The sequence below is a fragment of the Odontesthes bonariensis genome, chromosome 3 (genome assembly GCF_027942865.1).
Source record: "Odontesthes bonariensis isolate fOdoBon6 chromosome 3, fOdoBon6.hap1, whole genome shotgun sequence".
Lineage (NCBI taxonomy): Eukaryota > Metazoa > Chordata > Actinopteri > Atheriniformes > Atherinopsidae > Odontesthes > Odontesthes bonariensis.
Genome location: NC_134508.1, coordinates 20881863 through 20900040, shown reverse-complemented (window position 1 = coordinate 20900040; position 18178 = coordinate 20881863). Strand labels below are relative to the sequence as shown.

At 42.3% G+C, this 18178-nt stretch overlaps 13 non-coding genes across 13 annotated transcripts; all 13 read right to left on the bottom strand.

Moving 5' to 3' along the window:
• Nucleotides 1–7002: 7002 nt before the first annotated feature.
• On the bottom strand, nt 7003–7075 carry trnaf-gaa (transfer RNA phenylalanine (anticodon GAA)). The gene has a single exon. It is a non-coding gene; the product is annotated as a tRNA-Phe (tRNA).
• A 667-nt stretch (nt 7076–7742) lies between these two features.
• On the bottom strand, nt 7743–7815 carry trnaf-gaa (transfer RNA phenylalanine (anticodon GAA)). The gene has a single exon. It is a non-coding gene; the product is annotated as a tRNA-Phe (tRNA).
• A 757-nt stretch (nt 7816–8572) lies between these two features.
• Nucleotides 8573–8645, bottom strand: trnaf-gaa (transfer RNA phenylalanine (anticodon GAA)). Its single transcript has one exon. It is a non-coding gene; the product is annotated as a tRNA-Phe (tRNA).
• Nucleotides 8646–9402: 757 nt separating this feature from the next.
• On the bottom strand, nt 9403–9475 carry trnaf-gaa (transfer RNA phenylalanine (anticodon GAA)). Its single transcript has one exon. It is a non-coding gene; the product is annotated as a tRNA-Phe (tRNA).
• Nucleotides 9476–10232: 757 nt separating this feature from the next.
• Nucleotides 10233–10305, bottom strand: trnaf-gaa (transfer RNA phenylalanine (anticodon GAA)). Its single transcript has one exon. It is a non-coding gene; the product is annotated as a tRNA-Phe (tRNA).
• Nucleotides 10306–11062: 757 nt separating this feature from the next.
• trnaf-gaa (transfer RNA phenylalanine (anticodon GAA)) lies at nt 11063–11135 on the bottom strand. The gene has a single exon. It is a non-coding gene; the product is annotated as a tRNA-Phe (tRNA).
• Nucleotides 11136–11443: 308 nt separating this feature from the next.
• trnaf-gaa (transfer RNA phenylalanine (anticodon GAA)) lies at nt 11444–11516 on the bottom strand. Its single transcript has one exon. It is a non-coding gene; the product is annotated as a tRNA-Phe (tRNA).
• Nucleotides 11517–13106: 1590 nt separating this feature from the next.
• On the bottom strand, nt 13107–13179 carry trnaf-gaa (transfer RNA phenylalanine (anticodon GAA)). The gene has a single exon. It is a non-coding gene; the product is annotated as a tRNA-Phe (tRNA).
• A 308-nt stretch (nt 13180–13487) lies between these two features.
• Nucleotides 13488–13560, bottom strand: trnaf-gaa (transfer RNA phenylalanine (anticodon GAA)). Its single transcript has one exon. It is a non-coding gene; the product is annotated as a tRNA-Phe (tRNA).
• Nucleotides 13561–14347: 787 nt separating this feature from the next.
• On the bottom strand, nt 14348–14420 carry trnaf-gaa (transfer RNA phenylalanine (anticodon GAA)). Its single transcript has one exon. It is a non-coding gene; the product is annotated as a tRNA-Phe (tRNA).
• A 757-nt stretch (nt 14421–15177) lies between these two features.
• Nucleotides 15178–15250, bottom strand: trnaf-gaa (transfer RNA phenylalanine (anticodon GAA)). The gene has a single exon. It is a non-coding gene; the product is annotated as a tRNA-Phe (tRNA).
• Nucleotides 15251–15558: 308 nt separating this feature from the next.
• trnaf-gaa (transfer RNA phenylalanine (anticodon GAA)) lies at nt 15559–15631 on the bottom strand. The gene has a single exon. It is a non-coding gene; the product is annotated as a tRNA-Phe (tRNA).
• A 1726-nt stretch (nt 15632–17357) lies between these two features.
• On the bottom strand, nt 17358–17430 carry trnaf-gaa (transfer RNA phenylalanine (anticodon GAA)). The gene has a single exon. It is a non-coding gene; the product is annotated as a tRNA-Phe (tRNA).
• Between the last annotated feature and the right edge of the window lie 748 nt (nt 17431–18178).

Here is an 18178-nt window from a genome sequence, read left to right as displayed (position 1 = left end):
CTTTTATTTAAAAGTATTTTTGGGGGCTTTTTATGCCTTTTAATGAGAGGACAGTTGGAGAGAGACAGGAAGCAGGGGGCAGAGAGGGGGCAAAGACACGCAGCACAGGGCCGCTCGGTGCGGGAGTCGAACCGGGACCAGCTGCAATGAGGATCATAGCCTCTATACACGGGGCGGCCGCCCAACCCACTACGCCACCGACCGCCCCAGAGTGTGCTTTTATGATGGCATGAATCACTAAAGGCACATCGTTTTATTTGAACATCTACCTGGTGACTGATCACTTCTACTGAAGGTTTGGGGTTGCGGAAACCAGCTTTAAGCATTTTAACATCCGTTGAATGTGCACTTGTGATCAAACACGTGTCTAAATGCACGTTTGGCTCACATGGAGTCAGAGTTGTTTTTGTAAAACCAAAGTGAGCTAAAACAATTTGCTGAAAGACACAATGTAACCGACAGGGATGCAGAATCAAGTCATAGTTACTCATATATACAAGTCACGGTGAGATTCTTAAAGTAAGTAATTTGTTAAAACTGTCAGAAAACACCTTTTAGGTCAATGGTAGCGTAAAAGTCTTTAACGTGAACATCCAAAGCAATTTGTCACAACAGCACATTTGACTCCTTTAATCCTGCAGAGCGAAAGAAGGTAGTTAATGTCTCGATTTCACGCAGCTCATTAAGATTTAAAGCAGACGTGACCAAAAGTGTTTAAATCTGGTTCATGTCTCATAGACCGTTCAGTCTCTCCATCAAAAAGAACCGTGTCAAATGGAGTTTGTCTGTTTTAACAAACATCTCGTGTTAAAGTGATTAATAAAAAAACATAAAAATCTGTTTTTGCTTTCAGTATTTCTCCCATAGATCAGAGGAAACGTCACATACTCTTTGTAGTTTCCATCCAGAGGAACAAAAGCCCTTCGACTGATGGGCACGGTTAGTGTAAACACACACATTTTTCAGTGGTGTGATCTTACATAAACATTGGCTGCTGCTACTGGAGATTATTCTGGGAACGGTTTGTTTTCAATGTTAAAATGAGAAAAGATGCATGGGTCAATTTGTCTGCTGGGTCCTATCAGTCAGACAACACAACAGTTCTTAGATAACCATACATGGGAGAGCTTTTGAGATTTTCAAAACATTTTTTTTACAAAGACCATGTTTTAAATCGAAAATAAAAAGGTTTATTGCAGCTTTTCCTTTTCAGCCTTTCACTGTACAGTGACATTCCCATAGAAAATGTATCGTGTATGTCACCTTGATAAAGCTAAGAGTACAAATTCCCTGCAGGTTTTGGTTGTAACAGGTTTACAGCAGTTCAGTAAACTAAACAGTAAACTGTCTCTCAGTTTCAAGTATGTTTATTTACATTTATTTTTACGTTATAACTGATAGAAAACATGTTTTTGTCTCTGCTCAAGGAATATGAGATATAAGAACATTTGATCCAACTGTAAAAACAGATGGCAAAAACATAGATTCTCACCCAGCACACCGCACCATCACAGAGGCATCTGATTGGTTCTTAAGTTTATTCTGCAAAATGACACCAACTCCAAACATTCAGCCTGACTAGTAAGGTGTATCTAAAAAAATCAAGAACACATGGTCCTACAGCTGATTAAGGTTGGGAAACATGGCATTCCCATTCCCATGGCATTTCAACTTAAGTCTGCTTTATATCAACTCTTTAATCATCATTGTAAAAAACATCCCAGTTAGTTCAGAGTTGGACAGACGCTGATATCGTGGTTGCAGCTGCAGCTCGACTGACAGGAACACCTATGCTTGAACCAGTGGCGGCTGCTGACTTTTAAAACAGGGGAAGCCCATATTACCCGTTCAGGGTTGTAGTGGCTCGTGCCATCCCAAAGCAGAAGATAGCAAAGTTAAAAAGAATTAGTTATAACATAGCTGTGTCTAGTATGACAAGTATGCCCAGCAAATACACAGAAAGAAGGACTTCAGTGAAGTTAGTTTTAAGTTGGATATTCGACAGACATTCGCAAAACACTCCAACATTTCAAGTGCACTCGTATTGCAGACTTTACAGTAAACACACGGAAAGGAGACTGCAGCGTGTACCAACTTCCTGTTTTCAAAATAAAATAAAATTTTAAAAATGTGATATTTAAAGTGATACTCCGGAGTAGATTCAACCTGGGGTCATTTGAACCGTGATATCCAGCCAAGTAGCCCACCCGCAGTTTTTTCGATATTGGCTGAACATCAGCTGAGTTACAGAGTTATCCCGAATAGCTTCGTACAAGGGTTAATGGATCCTGGTCCGTATCTCCAAAATTACCACACTAAAATCACATGCCATGACACCAAACTTCTACAGGAGTACAAATATGGTCTGTACTCACAAAGCGATGCATTTGGAAGTTTGAAAATAGTCCAGGAGTTAATTATTATCAACACAAGCCTGATAGCTTCTCTGCAGCTAAAGCTGCGTCGACGTCACTTCAGAGAGCTGGGAGCTTCAAAATAAGATGAAGGTTGATCTACTACTGTAGACAACAAAGCAAGGCTGCTCAGTTTCTCCATTGATAAAATAACTTCACAACTCTACAACATAAAAATTCATAAAAAAAAGCATGTAGAATATAGCATATACTTTGTTGTCTACAGTAGTAGATCAACCCTCATCTTACTTTGAAGCTCCCAGCTCTCTGAAGTGACGTCGACGCAGCTTTAGCTGCAGAGAAGCTATCAGGCTTGTGTTGATAATAATAAACTCCTGGACTATTTTCAAACTTCCAAATGCATCGTTTGGTGAGTACAGACCATATTTGTACTACTGTAGAAGTTTGGTGTCATGGCATGTGATTTTAGTGTGGTAATTTTGGAGATACGGACCAGGATCCATTAACCCTTGTACGAAGCTATTCGGGATAACTCAGTAACTCAGCTGATGTTCAGCCAATATCGAAAAAACTGCGGGTGGGCTACTTGGCTGGATATCACGGTTCAAATGACCCCAGGTTGAATCTACTCCGGAGTATCACTTTAAAGGTAGGGTAGGAGATCCTGGATTTTGAGTCCAGCGAAGCTGCATTTTGAAAATACACAGGTAAAAAGTCCCAACCCTTTTCTTCACTTTCCCCCCGAAGGCACGCCTCTAGAGTACATGAACGCGCACGAGCACGAAGGTGCACGAGCGCTGTTCTGACAGCAAGCATCGATCGTTGCCGTATTTAGTATTTAGTATTTAGTTTATGCTAACTATACGTTTGATAATGCTAGGTGCTAGCCAAGCTGGCTCTAGTTTAGCTTCCTGCCAAGCTTCGTTCACGGAGCAGGGTACGCGCACAGGGGGAAGGAAGAGGGGGGGGGGGGGGGGGGGGGGCAGATTGCAGTTTGATAGACGGCATCAGTATCCAATCATTGTGAACGGTCCGTTCATGTCAATGATTGGATACTGTTTTTCCTAGATTGTACGTTCTAGAGGCCACTAAAACTTTTCATATTTGTGTCAAAACTTTTAATTAATTGGTTGCAATGGGGGTGTGAAGAGTATTTCAAGCAATATGTAAAAAAATGTTCCAGAAAAAGATCCCCTACCCTGCCTTTAAAGCAGAGATGAGCTACTGTGTATAGAGTTATTGAAAATTATGAACAGATATAAAATGTAAAAATAAAAGGTGTATCTCATGCAGCCAGTGTAGTTACATGATACCACACTGATTTGGAGTCAATTAATCGCATGACCTGGAAGCTGTTGAGCAAAAATGCTAATATTTACAAATAAAAATGAATGAAAATTATGAACAGATGTAAAATGTAAAAACGTAGAACTAAAAAATAAATAAAATATAAAGGGAAACCCTCGGAAAATAATATAGCAAAGTAAACACAGACAAAACATGATAAAAAACAGGAAAAAAACACAAAAACTTCGGCTTTAAAGGAGCTGCTTTAAAGGGATAGTTCGCCTCTTTTGACATGAAGCTGTATGACATCCCATACTAGCAATATCGTGCATGAACTATAGGTTAAGGAATTAACCCCGGTTCTCTGAAACACGAGTGAGGTATCTCACTATGGGACATGCCCCCTGCGCTTCTCCCCAGAAGCAATTTTCCACTACGCCAGTCCTGACTGGCAGACAGACGTGTCGGACTGATCATGGAGGAGTGACTTCCTGCTCCTTATAAGACCGGAGCATCATGTCGTCTATTCAATCTGAGCAAAGTACACCTCTTCCTCGCTCCAGGCAAGGAGAATGATCTGGTGAGATGCCTCACTCATGTTTCAGAGAACCGGGGTTAATTTCTTAACCAGTCGATATTTGTAACTTGGCTGCGCCGAGAACGACAAACCGGAAGGATCGATCTGAGACCAGGCTCAGTCAAGAGGTGCGTTTGTACAGGCAGCTGTACGAAACTGCAGTGAAAGAGCACAGGGACCGCGTAAACTCCCAAAACTGGTGGACAGAGATTGGCAGAACTTTGGGGAAAGAGGCAGAGTTCTGTAAGAATGTGTGGAAGAAGCTACGGGACAGATACGTGAAGGCAAAGAAGAGGGCAGAGACTCCAAGTGTTGATAACGGGGGCTTCAAACCTTCACTCTATTGACTGAATTGTCTTGGCTCACGAACTTCGTGAAACACAGAAATACACGAAGCATTTCATCTTCCAGATACTGCAGCAGCATCATTGATGACAGTGTTCCTGGTCTTGACAGTGGCATTGTTTTCTTTTCGACTTTCTTCGTTGTAGAACACTGTAAAATAATAATTTTAATCATCAATATGAACTGAAGGCTTCAAATTGCGGAGATCAGCCCCACCGCGACCTGAGTCATTGGATTAGAACGGGAGAAAATGAAAAATGATTATGAAAAAAAATACAAAGTACAGTGGGACAAATAGTGACTCACGTGTATTTCACTGCTCTTCTGATTGAGCCGCTGCATCCTGACTCCGCTCTGTAAAGTTTTTTTCTTCTAAAGCCTGCGGTGCAGGTGTGTTTTTTCGAGAGAGAAACTTGAAATTGCAAGAGAATTTGCAAACTTAAATTTGGCAAGCTGTTTTACGTACGTGTACATATTAATCCGCAACGTTATTGACAGAGAGGTAGAAGCGGAGAGACTGTTTAGCCAATCAGAATGCGGAACACAATGCCAATCCGTGATGCAGCGAGACCGTGATAGGTCTCGCTGCATCACGCTGCTCGCTGCTCCCAACTGAGGTATTTCAGCTAGAAAGGGCTAAAATGGCCGTTTTCATTTGGAAAGTAAAACCGGGACCTCGCTCCGTGGAGCGGAGACGACAAAGCTGGGGAGCCAGATAAAGGCCACAAAAATGCAATATTTGACGGTTGTAGCCTCATGTGTTTTCATTAATCTAGGTTTTTGGAGATAATTCCTTTTTACCAGTTCACTTTCCTACCAGCCTCGTGTGTTTTCATTAATCTAGGTTTTTTGAGATAATTCCTTTTTACCAGTTCAATTTCCTACCAGCCTCATGTGTTTTCATTAATCTAGGTTTTTTGAGATAATTCCTTTTTAACAGTTCACTTTCCTAACATGGGCTGTTGTTCCCTACTGACAAACATCCACAATTCATAGTAGTCTTTGCCGAAACCCGGGATTGAACCAGGAACCTTCAGATCTTCAGTCTGACGCTCTCCCAACTGAGCTATTTCGGCTAGGAAGAGCTAAAATGGCCGTTTTCATTTGGAAAGTAAAACCAGGACCTCGCTCCGTGGAGCGTAGAAGACAAAGCTGGGGAGCCAGATAAAGGCCACAAAAATGCAATATTTGACGGTTGTAGCCTCCTGTGTTTTCATTAATTTAGGTTTTTGGAGATAATTCCTTTTTACCAGTTCACTTTCCTACCAGCCTCGTGTGTTTTCATTAATGCAGGTTTTTAGAGATAATTCCTTTTTACCATTTCACTTTCCTACCAGCCTCGTGTGTTTTCATTAATCTAGGTTTTTGGAGATAATTCCTTTTTACCAGTTCACTTTCCTACCAGCCTCGTGTGTTTTCATTAATCTAGGTTTTTTGAGATAATTCCTTTTTACCAGTTCAATTTCCTACCAGCCTCATGTGTTTTCATTAATCTAGGTTTTTTGAGATAATTCCTTTTTAACAGTTCACTTTCCTAACATGGGCTGTTGTTCCCTACTGACAAACATCCACAATTCATAGTAGTCTTTGCCGAAACCCGGGATTGAACCAGGAACCTTCAGATCTTCAGTCTGACGCTCTCCCAACTGAGCTATTTCGGCTAGGAAGAGCTAAAATGGCCGTTTTCATTTGGAAAGTAAAACCAGGACCTCGCTCCGTGGAGCGTAGAAGACAAAGCTGGGGAGCCAGATAAAGGCCACAAAAATGCAATATTTGACGGTTGTAGCCTCCTGTGTTTTCATTAATTTAGGTTTTTGGAGATAATTCCTTTTTACCAGTTCACTTTCCTACCAGCCTCGTGTGTTTTCATTAATGCAGGTTTTTAGAGATAATTCCTTTTTACCATTTCACTTTCCTACCAGCCTCGTGTGTTTTCATTAATCTAGGTTTTTGGAGATAATTCCTTTTTACCAGTTCACTTTCCTAACATGGGCTGTTGTTCCCTCTTGACAAACATCCACAATTCATAGTAGTCTTTGCCGAAACCCGGGATTGAACCAGTGAACTTCAGATCTTCAGTCTGACGCTCTCCCAACTGAGCTATTTCGGCTAGGAAGGGCTAAAATGGCCGTTTTCATTTGGAAAGTAAAACCAGGAGCTCGCTCCGTGGAGCGGAGAAGACAAAGCTGGGGAGCCAGATAAAGGCCACAAAAATGCAATATTTGACGGTTGTAGCCTCCTGTGTTTTCATTCATCTAGGTTTTTGGAGATAATTCCTTTTTACCAGTTCAATTTCCTACCAGCCTCATGTGTTTCCATTAATCTGGGTTTTTGGAGATAATTCCTTTTTACCAGTTCACTTTCCTAACATGGGCTGTTGTTCCCTCTTGACAAACATCCACAATTCATAGTAGTCTTTGCCGAAACCCGGGATTGAACCAGGGACCTTCAGATCTTCAGTCTGACGCTCTCCCAACTGAGCTATTTCGGCTAGGAAGGGCTAAAATGGCCGTTTTTTAATTTGGAAAGTAAAACCGGGAGCTCGCTCCTTGGAGCGGAGAAGACAAAGCTGGGGAGCCAGATAAAGGCCACAAAAATGCAATATTTGACGGTTGTAGCCTCATGTGTTTTCATTAATTTAGGTTTTTGGAGATAATTCCTTTTTACCATTTCACTTTCCTACCAGCCTCATGTGTTTTCATTAATCTAGGTTTTTTGAGATAATTCCTTTTTACCAGTTCACTTTCCTAACATGGGCTGTTGTTCCCTGTTGACAAACATCCACAATTCATAGTAGTCTTTGCCGAAACCCCGGATTGTCTGACGCTCTCCCAACTGAGCTATTTCGGCTAGGAAGGGCTAAAATGGCCGTTTTCATTTGAAAAGTAAAACCGGGACCTCGCTCCGTGGAGCGGAGACGACAAAGCTGGGGAGCCAGATAAAGGCCACAAAAATGCAATATTTGACGGTTGTAGCCTCCTGTGTTTTCATTCATCTAGGTTTTTGGAGATAATTCCTTTTTACCAGTTCACTTTCCTACCAGCCTCGTGTGTTTTCATTAATCTAGGTTTTTTGAGATAATTCCTTTTTACCAGTTCACTTTCCTAACATGGGCTGTTGTTCCCTACTGACAAACATCCAAAATTCATAGTAGTCTTTGCCGAAACCCGGGATTGAACCAGGGACCTTCAGATCTTCAGTCTGACGCTCTCCCAACTGAGCTATTTCGGCTGGGAAGGGCTAAAATGGCCGTTTTCATTTGGAAAGTAAAACCGGGAGCTCGCTCCTTGGAGCGGAGAAGACAAAGCTGGGGAGCCAGATAAAGGCCACAAAAATGCAATATTTGACGGTTGTAGCCTCGTGTGTTTTCATTAATCTAGGTTTTTGGAGATAATTCCTTTTTACAAGTTCACTTTCCTACCAGCCTCGTGTGTTTTCATTAATCTAGGTTTTTGGAGATAATTCCTTTTTACCAGTTCACTTTCCTAACATGGGCTGTTGTTCCCTCTTGACAAACATCCACAATTCATAGTAGTCTTTGCCGAAACCCGGGATTGAACTAGTGACCTTCAGATCTTCAGTCTGACGCTCTCCCAACTGAACTATTTCGGCTAGGAAGGGCTAAAATGGCCGTTTTCATTTGGAAAGTAAAACCAGGACCTCGCTCCGTGGAGCGTAGACGACAAAGCTGGGGAGCCAGATAAAGGCCACAAAAATGCAATATTTGACGGTTGTAGCCTCCTGTGTTTTCATTAATCTAGGTTTTTGGAGATAATTCCTTTTTACCAGTTCACTTTCCTACCAGCCTCGTGTGTTTTCATTAATGCAGGTTTTTAGAGATAATTCCTTTTTACCATTTCACTTTCCTACCAGCCTCGTGTGTTTTCATTAATCTAGATTTTTTGAGATAATTCCTTTTTACCAGTTCACTTTCCTAACATGGGCTGTTGTTCCCTCTTGACAAACATCCAAAATTCATAGTAGTCTTTGCCGAAACCCGGGATTGAACCAGGGACCTTCAGATCTTCAGTCTGACGCTCTCCCAACTGAGCTATTTCGGCTAGGAAGGGCTAAAATGGCCGTTTTCATTTGGAAAGTAAAACCGGCAGCTCGCTCCGCGGAGCGTAGAAGACAAAGCTGGGGAGCCAGATAAAGGCCACAAAAATGCAATATTTGACGGTTGTAGCCTCCTGTGTTTTCATTAATTTAGGTTTTTGGAGATAATTCCATTTTACCAGTTCACTTTCCTACCAGCCTCCTGTGTTTTCATTAATCTAGGTTTTTGGAGATAATTCCTTTTTACTAGTTCACTTTCCTAACATGGGCTGTTGTTCCCTCTTGACAAACATCCACAATTCATAGTAGTCTTTGCCGAAACCCGGGACTGAACCAGGGACCTTCAGATCTTCAGTCTGACGCTCTCCCAACTGAGCTATTTCGGCTAGGAAGGGCTAAAATGGCCGTTTTCATTTGGAAAATAAAACCGGGAGCTCGCTCCTTGGAGCGGAGAAGACAAAGCTGGGGAGCCAGATAAAGGCCACAAAAATGCAATATTTGACGGTTGTAGCCTCGTGTGTTTTCATTAATCTAGGTTTTTGGAGATAATTCCTTTTTACCAGTTCACTTTCCTACCAGCCTCGTGTGTTTTCATTAATCTAGATTTTTTGAGATAATTCCTTTTTACCAGTTCACTTTCCTACCAGCCTCGTGTGTTTTCATTAATCTAGGTTTTTTGAGATAATTCCTTTTTACCAGTTCACTTTCCTAACATGGGATGTTGTTCCCTACTGACAAACATCCAAAATTCATAGTAGTCTTTGCCGAAACCCGGGATTGAACCAGGGACCTTCAGATCTTCAGTCTGACGCTCTCCCAACTGAGCTATTTCGGCTAGGAAGGGCTAAAATGGCCGTTTTCATTTGGAAAGTAAAACCGGCAGCTCGCTCCGCGGAGCGGAGACGACAAAGCTGGGGAGCCAGATAAAGGCCACAAAAATGCAATATTTGACGGTTGTAGCCTCCTGTGTTTTCATTAATCTAGGTTTTTGGAGATAATTCCTTTTTACCAGTTCACTTTCCTACCAGCCTCGTGTGTTTTCATTAATCTAGGTTTTTGGAGATAATTCATTTTTACCAGTTCACTTTCCTAACATGGGCTGTTGTTCCCTCTTGACAAACATCCACAATTCATAGTAGTCTTTGCCGAAACCCGGGATTGAACTAGTGACCTTCAGATCTTCAGTCTGACGCTCTCCCAACTGAACTATTTCGGCTAGGAAGGGCTAAAATGGCCGTTTTCATTTGGAAAGTAAAACCAGGACCTCGCTCCGTGGAGCGTAGACGACAAAGCTGGGGAGCCAGATAAAGGCCACAAAAATGCAATATTTGACGGTTGTAGCCTCCTGTGTTTTCATTAATCTAGGTTTTTGGAGATAATTCCTTTTTACCAGTTCACTTTCCTACCAGCCTCGTGTGTTTTCATTAATGCAGGTTTTTAGAGATAATTCCTTTTTACCATTTCACTTTCCTACCAGCCTCGTGTGTTTTCATTAATCTAGATTTTTTGAGATAATTCCTTTTTACCAGTTCACTTTCCTAACATGGGCTGTTGTTCCCTACTGACAAACATCCAAAATTCATAGTAGTCTTTGCCGAAACCCGGGATTGAACCAGGGACCTTCAGATCTTCAGTCTGACGCTCTCCCAACTGAGCTATTTCGGCTAGGAAGGGCTAAAATGGCCGTTTTCATTTGGAAAGTAAAACCGGCAGCTCGCTCCGCGGAGCGTAGAAGACAAAGCTGGGGAGCCAGATAAAGGCCACAAAAATGCAATATTTGACGGTTGTAGCCTCCTGTGTTTTCATTAATTTAGGTTTTTGGAGATAATTCCATTTTACCAGTTCACTTTCCTACCAGCCTCCTGTGTTTTCATTAATCTAGGTTTTTGGAGATAATTCCTTTTTACTAGTTCACTTTCCTAACATGGGCTGTTGTTCCCTCTTGACAAACATCCACAATTCATAGTAGTCTTTGCCGAAACCCGGGACTGAACCAGGGACCTTCAGATCTTCAGTCTGACGCTCTCCCAACTGAGCTATTTCGGCTAGGAAGGGCTAAAATGGCCGTTTTCATTTGGAAAATAAAACCGGGAGCTCGCTCCTTGGAGCGGAGAAGACAAAGCTGGGGAGCCAGATAAAGGCCACAAAAATGCAATATTTGACGGTTGTAGCCTCGTGTGTTTTCATTAATCTAGGTTTTTGGAGATAATTCCTTTTTACCAGTTCACTTTCCTACCAGCCTCGTGTGTTTTCATTAATCTAGATTTTTTGAGATAATTCCTTTTTACCAGTTCACTTTCCTACCAGCCTCGTGTGTTTTCATTAATCTAGGTTTTTTGAGATAATTCCTTTTTACCAGTTCACTTTCCTAACATGGGATGTTGTTCCCTACTGACAAACATCCAAAATTCATAGTAGTCTTTGCCGAAACCCGGGATTGAACCAGGGACCTTCAGATCTTCAGTCTGACGCTCTCCCAACTGAGCTATTTCGGCTAGGAAGGGCTAAAATGGCCGTTTTCATTTGGAAAGTAAAACCGGCAGCTCGCTCCGCGGAGCGGAGACGACAAAGCTGGGGAGCCAGATAAAGGCCACAAAAATGCAATATTTGACGGTTGTAGCCTCCTGTGTTTTCATTAATCTAGGTTTTTGGAGATAATTCCTTTTTACCAGTTCACTTTCCTACCAGCCTCGTGTGTTTTCATTAATCTAGGTTTTTGGAGATAATTCATTTTTACCAGTTCACTTTCCTAACATGGGCTGTTGTTCCCTCTTGACAAACATCCACAATTCATAGTAGTCTTTGCCGAAACCCGGGATTGAACCAGGGACCTTCAGATCTTCAGTCTGACGCTCTCCCAACTGAGCTATTTCGGCTAGGAAGGGCTAAAATGGCCGTTTTCATTTGGAAAGTAAAACCGGGAGCTCGCTCCTTGGAGCGGAGAAGACAAAGCTGGGGAGCCAGATAAAGGCCACAAAAATGCAATATTTGACGGTTGTAGCCTCGTGTGTTTTCATTAATGCAGGTTTTTGGAGATAATTCCCTTTTACCAGTTCACTTTCCTAACATAGGCTGTTGTTCCCTCTTGACAAACATCCACAATTCATAGTAGTCTTATCCGAAACCCGGGATTGAACCAGTGACCTTCAGATCTTCAGCCTGACGCTCTCCCAACTGAGCTATTTCGGCTAGGAAGGGCTAAGATGGCCGTTTTCATTTGGAAAGTAAAATCAGGACCTCGCTCCGTGAAGCGCAGACGACAAAGCTGGGGAGCCAGATAAAGGCCACAAAAATGCAATATTTGACGGTTGTAGCCTCCTGTGTTTTCATTAATCTAGGTTTTTGGAGATAATTCCTTTTTACCAGTTCACTTTCCTACCAGCCTCGTGTGTTTTCATTAATCTAGGTTTTTTGAGATAATTCCTTTTTACCAGTTCACTTTCCTAACATGGGCTGTTGTTCCCTCTTGACAAACATCCACAATTCATAGTAGTCTTTGCCGAAACCCGGGATTGAACCAGTGACCTTAAGATCTTCAGTCTGACGCTCTCCCAACTGAGCTATTACGGCTAGGAAGGGCTAAAATGGCCGTTTTCATTTGGAAAGTAAAACCAGGACCTCGCTCCGTGGAGCGGAGACGACAAAGCTGGGGAGCCAGATAAAGGCCACAAAAATGCAATATTTGACGGTTGTAGCCTCCTGTGTTTTCATTCATCTAGGTTTTTGGAGATAATTCCTTTTTACCAGTTCACTTTCCTAACATGGGCTGTTGTTCCCTCTTGACAAACATCCACAATTCATAGTAGTCTTTAACGAAACCCGGGATTGAACCAGTGACCTTCAGATCTTCAATCTGACGCTCTCCCAACTGAACTATTTCGGCTAGGAAGGGCTAAAATGGCCGTTTTCATTTGGAAAGTAAAACCAGGACCTCGCTCCGTGGAGCGTAGACGACAAAGCTGGGGAGCCAGATAAAGGCCACAAAAATGCAATATTTGACGGTTGTAGCCTCCTGTGTTTTCATTAATCTAGGTTTTTGGAGATAATTCCTTTTTACCAGTTCATTTTTCTAACATGGGCTGTTGTTCCCTACTGACAAACATCCACAATTCATAGTAGTCTTTGCCGAAACCCGGGATTGAACCAGTGACCTTCAGGGCTAAAGGGCTAAAATGGCCGTTTTCATTTGGAAAGTAAAACCAGGACCTCGCTCCGTGGAGCGTAGACGACAAAGCTGGGGAGCCAGATAAAGGCCACAAAAATGCAATATTTGACGGTAGTAGCCTCCTGTGTTTTCATTAATCTAGGTTTTTGGAGATAATTCCTTTTTACCAGTTCACTTTCCTACCAGCCTCGTGTGTTTTCATTAATCTAGATTTTTTGAGATAATTCCTTTTTACCAGTTCACTTTCCTAACATGGGCTGTTGTTCCCTACTGACAAACATCCAAAATTCATAGTAGTCTTTGCCGAAACCCGGGATTGAACCAGGGACCTTCAGATCTTCAGTCTGACGCTCTCCCAACTGAGCTATTTCGGCTAGGAAGGGCTAAAATGGCCGTTTTCATTTGGAAAGTAAAACCGGCAGCTCGCTCCGCGGAGCGGAGACGACAAAGCTGGGGAGCCAGATAAAGGCCACAAAAATGCAATATTTGACGGTTGTAGCCTCCTGTGTTTTCATTAATCTAGGTTTTTGGAGATAATTCCTTTTTACCAGTTCACTTTCCTACCAGCCTCGTGTGTTTTCATTAATCTAGGTTTTTGGAGATAATTCATTTTTACCAGTTCACTTTCCTAACATGGGCTGTTGTTCCCTCTTGACAAACATCCACAATTCATAGTAGTCTTTGCCGAAACCCGGGATTGAACCAGGGACCTTCAGATCTTCAGTCTGACGCTCTCCCAACTGAGCTATTTCGGCTAGGAAGGGCTAAAATGGCCGTTTTCATTTGGAAAGTAAAACTGGGACATCGCTCCGTGGAGCGGAGACGACAAAGCTGGGGAGCCAGATAAAGGCCACAAAAATGCAATATTTGACGGTTGTAGCCTCCTGTGTTTTCATTAATCTAGGTTTTTGGAGATAATTCCTTTTTACCAGTTCACTTTCCTACCAGCCTCGTGTGTTTTCATTAAAGCAGGTTTTTAGAGATAATTCCTTTTTACCATTTCACTTTCCTACCAGCCTCGTGTGTTTTCATTAATCTAGGTTTTTTGAGATAATTCCTTTTTACCAGTTCACTTTCCTAACATGGGCTGTTGTTCCCTCTTGACAAACATCCAAAATTCATAGTAGTCTTTGCTGAAACCCGGGATTGAACCAGTGACCTTCAGGGCTAAAGGGCTAAAATGGCCGTTTTCATTTGGAAAGTAAAACCAGGACCTCGCTCCGTGGAGCGTAGACGACAAAGCTGGGGAGCCAGATAAAGGCCACAAAAATGCAATATTTGACGGTTGTAGCCTCCTGTGTTTTCATTAATCTAGGTTTTTGGAGATAATTCCTTTTTACCAGTTCACTTTCCTACCAGCCTCGTGTGTTTTCATTAATGCAGGTTTTTAGAGATAATTCCTTTTTACCATTTCACTTTCCTACCAGCCTCGTGTGTTTTCATTAATCTAGATTTTTTGAGATAATTCCTTTTTACCAGTTCACTTTCCTAACATGGGCTGTTGTTCCCTACTGACAAACATCCAAAATTCATAGTAGTCTTTGCCGAAACCCGGGATTGAACCAGGGACCTTCAGATCTTCAGTCTGACGCTCTCCCAACTGAGCTATTTCGGCTAGGAAGGGCTAAAATGGCCGTTTTCATTTGGAAAGTAAAACCGGCAGCTCGCTCCGCGGAGCGTAGAAGACAAAGCTGGGGAGCCAGATAAAGGCCACAAAAATGCAATATTTGACGGTTGTAGCCTCCTGTGTTTTCATTAATTTAGGTTTTTGGAGATAATTCCATTTTACCAGTTCACTTTCCTACCAGCCTCCTGTGTTTTCATTAATCTAGGTTTTTGGAGATAATTCCTTTTTACTAGTTCACTTTCCTAACATGGGCTGTTGTTCCCTCTTGACAAACATCCACAATTCATAGTAGTCTTTGCCGAAACCCGGGACTGAACCAGGGACCTTCAGATCTTCAGTCTGACGCTCTCCCAACTGAGCTATTTCGGCTAGGAAGGGCTAAAATGGCCGTTTTCATTTGGAAAATAAAACCGGGAGCTCGCTCCTTGGAGCGGAGAAGACAAAGCTGGGGAGCCAGATAAAGGCCACAAAAATGCAATATTTGACGGTTGTAGCCTCGTGTGTTTTCATTAATCTAGGTTTTTGGAGATAATTCCTTTTTACCAGTTCACTTTCCTACCAGCCTCGTGTGTTTTCATTAATCTAGATTTTTTGAGATAATTCCTTTTTACCAGTTCACTTTCCTACCAGCCTCGTGTGTTTTCATTAATCTAGGTTTTTTGAGATAATTCCTTTTTACCAGTTCACTTTCCTAACATGGGATGTTGTTCCCTACTGACAAACATCCAAAATTCATAGTAGTCTTTGCCGAAACCCGGGATTGAACCAGGGACCTTCAGATCTTCAGTCTGACGCTCTCCCAACTGAGCTATTTCGGCTAGGAAGGGCTAAAATGGCCGTTTTCATTTGGAAAGTAAAACCGGCAGCTCGCTCCGCGGAGCGGAGACGACAAAGCTGGGGAGCCAGATAAAGGCCACAAAAATGCAATATTTGACGGTTGTAGCCTCCTGTGTTTTCATTAATCTAGGTTTTTGGAGATAATTCCTTTTTACCAGTTCACTTTCCTACCAGCCTCGTGTGTTTTCATTAATCTAGGTTTTTGGAGATAATTCATTTTTACCAGTTCACTTTCCTAACATGGGCTGTTGTTCCCTCTTGACAAACATCCACAATTCATAGTAGTCTTTGCCGAAACCCGGGATTGAACCAGGGACCTTCAGATCTTCAGTCTGACGCTCTCCCAACTGAGCTATTTCGGCTAGGAAGGGCTAAAATGGCCGTTTTCATTTGGAAAGTAAAACCGGGAGCTCGCTCCTTGGAGCGGAGAAGACAAAGCTGGGGAGCCAGATAAAGGCCACAAAAATGCAATATTTGACGGTTGTAGCCTCGTGTGTTTTCATTAATGCAGGTTTTTGGAGATAATTCCTTTTTACCAGTTCACTTTCCTAACATAGGCTGTTGTTCCCTCTTGACAAACATCCACAATTCATAGTAGTCTTATCCGAAACCCGGGATTGAACCAGTGACCTTCAGATCTTCAGCCTGACGCTCTCCCAACTGAGCTATTTCGGCTAGGAAGGGCTAAGATGGCCGTTTTCATTTGGAAAGTAAAACCAGGACCTCGCTCCGTGAAGCGCAGACGACAAAGCTGGGGAGCCAGATAAAGGCCACAAAAATGCAATATTTGACGGTTGTAGCCTCCTGTGTTTTCATTAATCTAGGTTTTTGGAGATAATTCCTTTTTACCAGTTCACTTTCCTACCAGCCTCGTGTGTTTTCATTAATCTAGGTTTTTTGAGATAATTCCTTTTTACCAGTTCACTTTCCTAACATGGGCTGTTGTTCCCTCTTGACAAACATCCACAATTCATAGTAGTCTTTGCCGAAACCCGGGATTGAACCAGTGACCTTAAGATCTTCAGTCTGACGCTCTCCCAACTGAGCTATTACGGCTAGGAAGGGCTAAAATGGCCGTTTTCATTTGGAAAGTAAAACCAGGACCTCGCTCCGTGGAGCGGAGACGACAAAGCTGGGGAGCCAGATAAAGGCCACAAAAATGCAATATTTGACGGTTGTAGCCTCCTGTGTTTTCATTCATCTAGGTTTTTGGAGATAATTCCTTTTTACCAGTTCACTTTCCTAACATGGGCTGTTGTTCCCTCTTGACAAACATCCACAATTCATAGTAGTCTTTAACGAAACCCGGGATTGAACCAGTGACCTTCAGATCTTCAATCTGACGCTCTCCCAACTGAACTATTTCGGCTAGGAAGGGCTAAAATGGCCGTTTTCATTTGGAAAGTAAAACCAGGACCTCGCTCCGTGGAGCGTAGACGACAAAGCTGGGGAGCCAGATAAAGGCCACAAAAATGCAATATTTGACGGTTGTAGCCTCCTGTGTTTTCATTCATCTAGGTTTTTGGAGATAATTCCTTTTTACCAGTTCATTTTTCTAACATGGGCTGTTGTTCCCTACTGACAAACATCCACAATTCATAGTAGTCTTTGCCGAAACCCGGGATTGAACCAGTGACCTTCAGGGCTAAAGGGCTAAAATGGCCGTTTTCATTTGGAAAGTAAAACCAGGACCTCGCTCCGTGGAGCGTAGACGACAAAGCTGGGGAGCCAGATAAAGGCCACAAAAATGCAATATTTGACGGTAGTAGCCTCCTGTGTTTTCATTAATCTAGGTTTTTGGAGATAATTCCTTTTTACCAGTTCACTTTCCTACCAGCCTCGTGTGTTTTCATTAATGCAGGTTTTTAGAGATAATTCCTTTTTACCATTTCACTTTCCTACCAGCCTCGTGTGTTTTCATTAATCTAGATTTTTTGAGATAATTCCTTTTTACCAGTTCACTTTCCTACCAGCCTCGTGTGTTTTCATTAATCTAGGTTTTTTGAGATAATTCCTTTTTACCAGTTCACTTTCCTAACATGGGATGTTGTTCCCTACTGACAAACATCCAAAATTCATAGTAGTCTTTGCCGAAACCCGGGATTGAACCAGGGACCTTCAGATCTTCAGTCTGACGCTCTCCCAACTGAGCTATTTCGGCTAGGAAGGGCTAAAATGGCCGTTTTCATTTGGAAAGTAAAACCGGCAGCTCGCTCCGCGGAGCGGAGACGACAAAGCTGGGGAGCCAGATAAAGGCCACAAAAATGCAATATTTGACGGTTGTAGCCTCCTGTGTTTTCATTAATCTAGGTTTTTGGAGATAATTCCTTTTTACCAGTTCACTTTCCTACCAGCCTCGTGTGTTTTCATTAATCTAGGTTTTTGGAGATAATTCATTTTTACCAGTTCACTTTCCTAACATGGGCTGTTGTTCCCTCTTGACAAACATCCACAATTCATAGTAGTCTTTGCCGAAACCCGGGATTGAACTAGTGACCTTCAGATCTTCAGTCTGACGCTCTCCCAACTGAACTATTTCGGCTAGGAAGGGCTAAAATGGCCGTTTTCATTTGGAAAGTAAAACCAGGACCTCGCTCCGTGGAGCGTAGACGACAAAGCTGGGGAGCCAGATAAAGGCCACAAAAATGCAATATTTGACGGTTGTAGCCTCCTGTGTTTTCATTAATCTAGGTTTTTGGAGATAATTCCTTTTTACCAGTTCACTTTCCTACCAGCCTCGTGTGTTTTCATTAATGCAGGTTTTTAGAGATAATTCCTTTTTACCATTTCACTTTCCTACCAGCCTCGTGTGTTTTCATTAATCTAGATTTTTTGAGATAATTCCTTTTTACCAGTTCACTTTCCTAACATGGGCTGTTGTTCCCTACTGACAAACATCCAAAATTCAT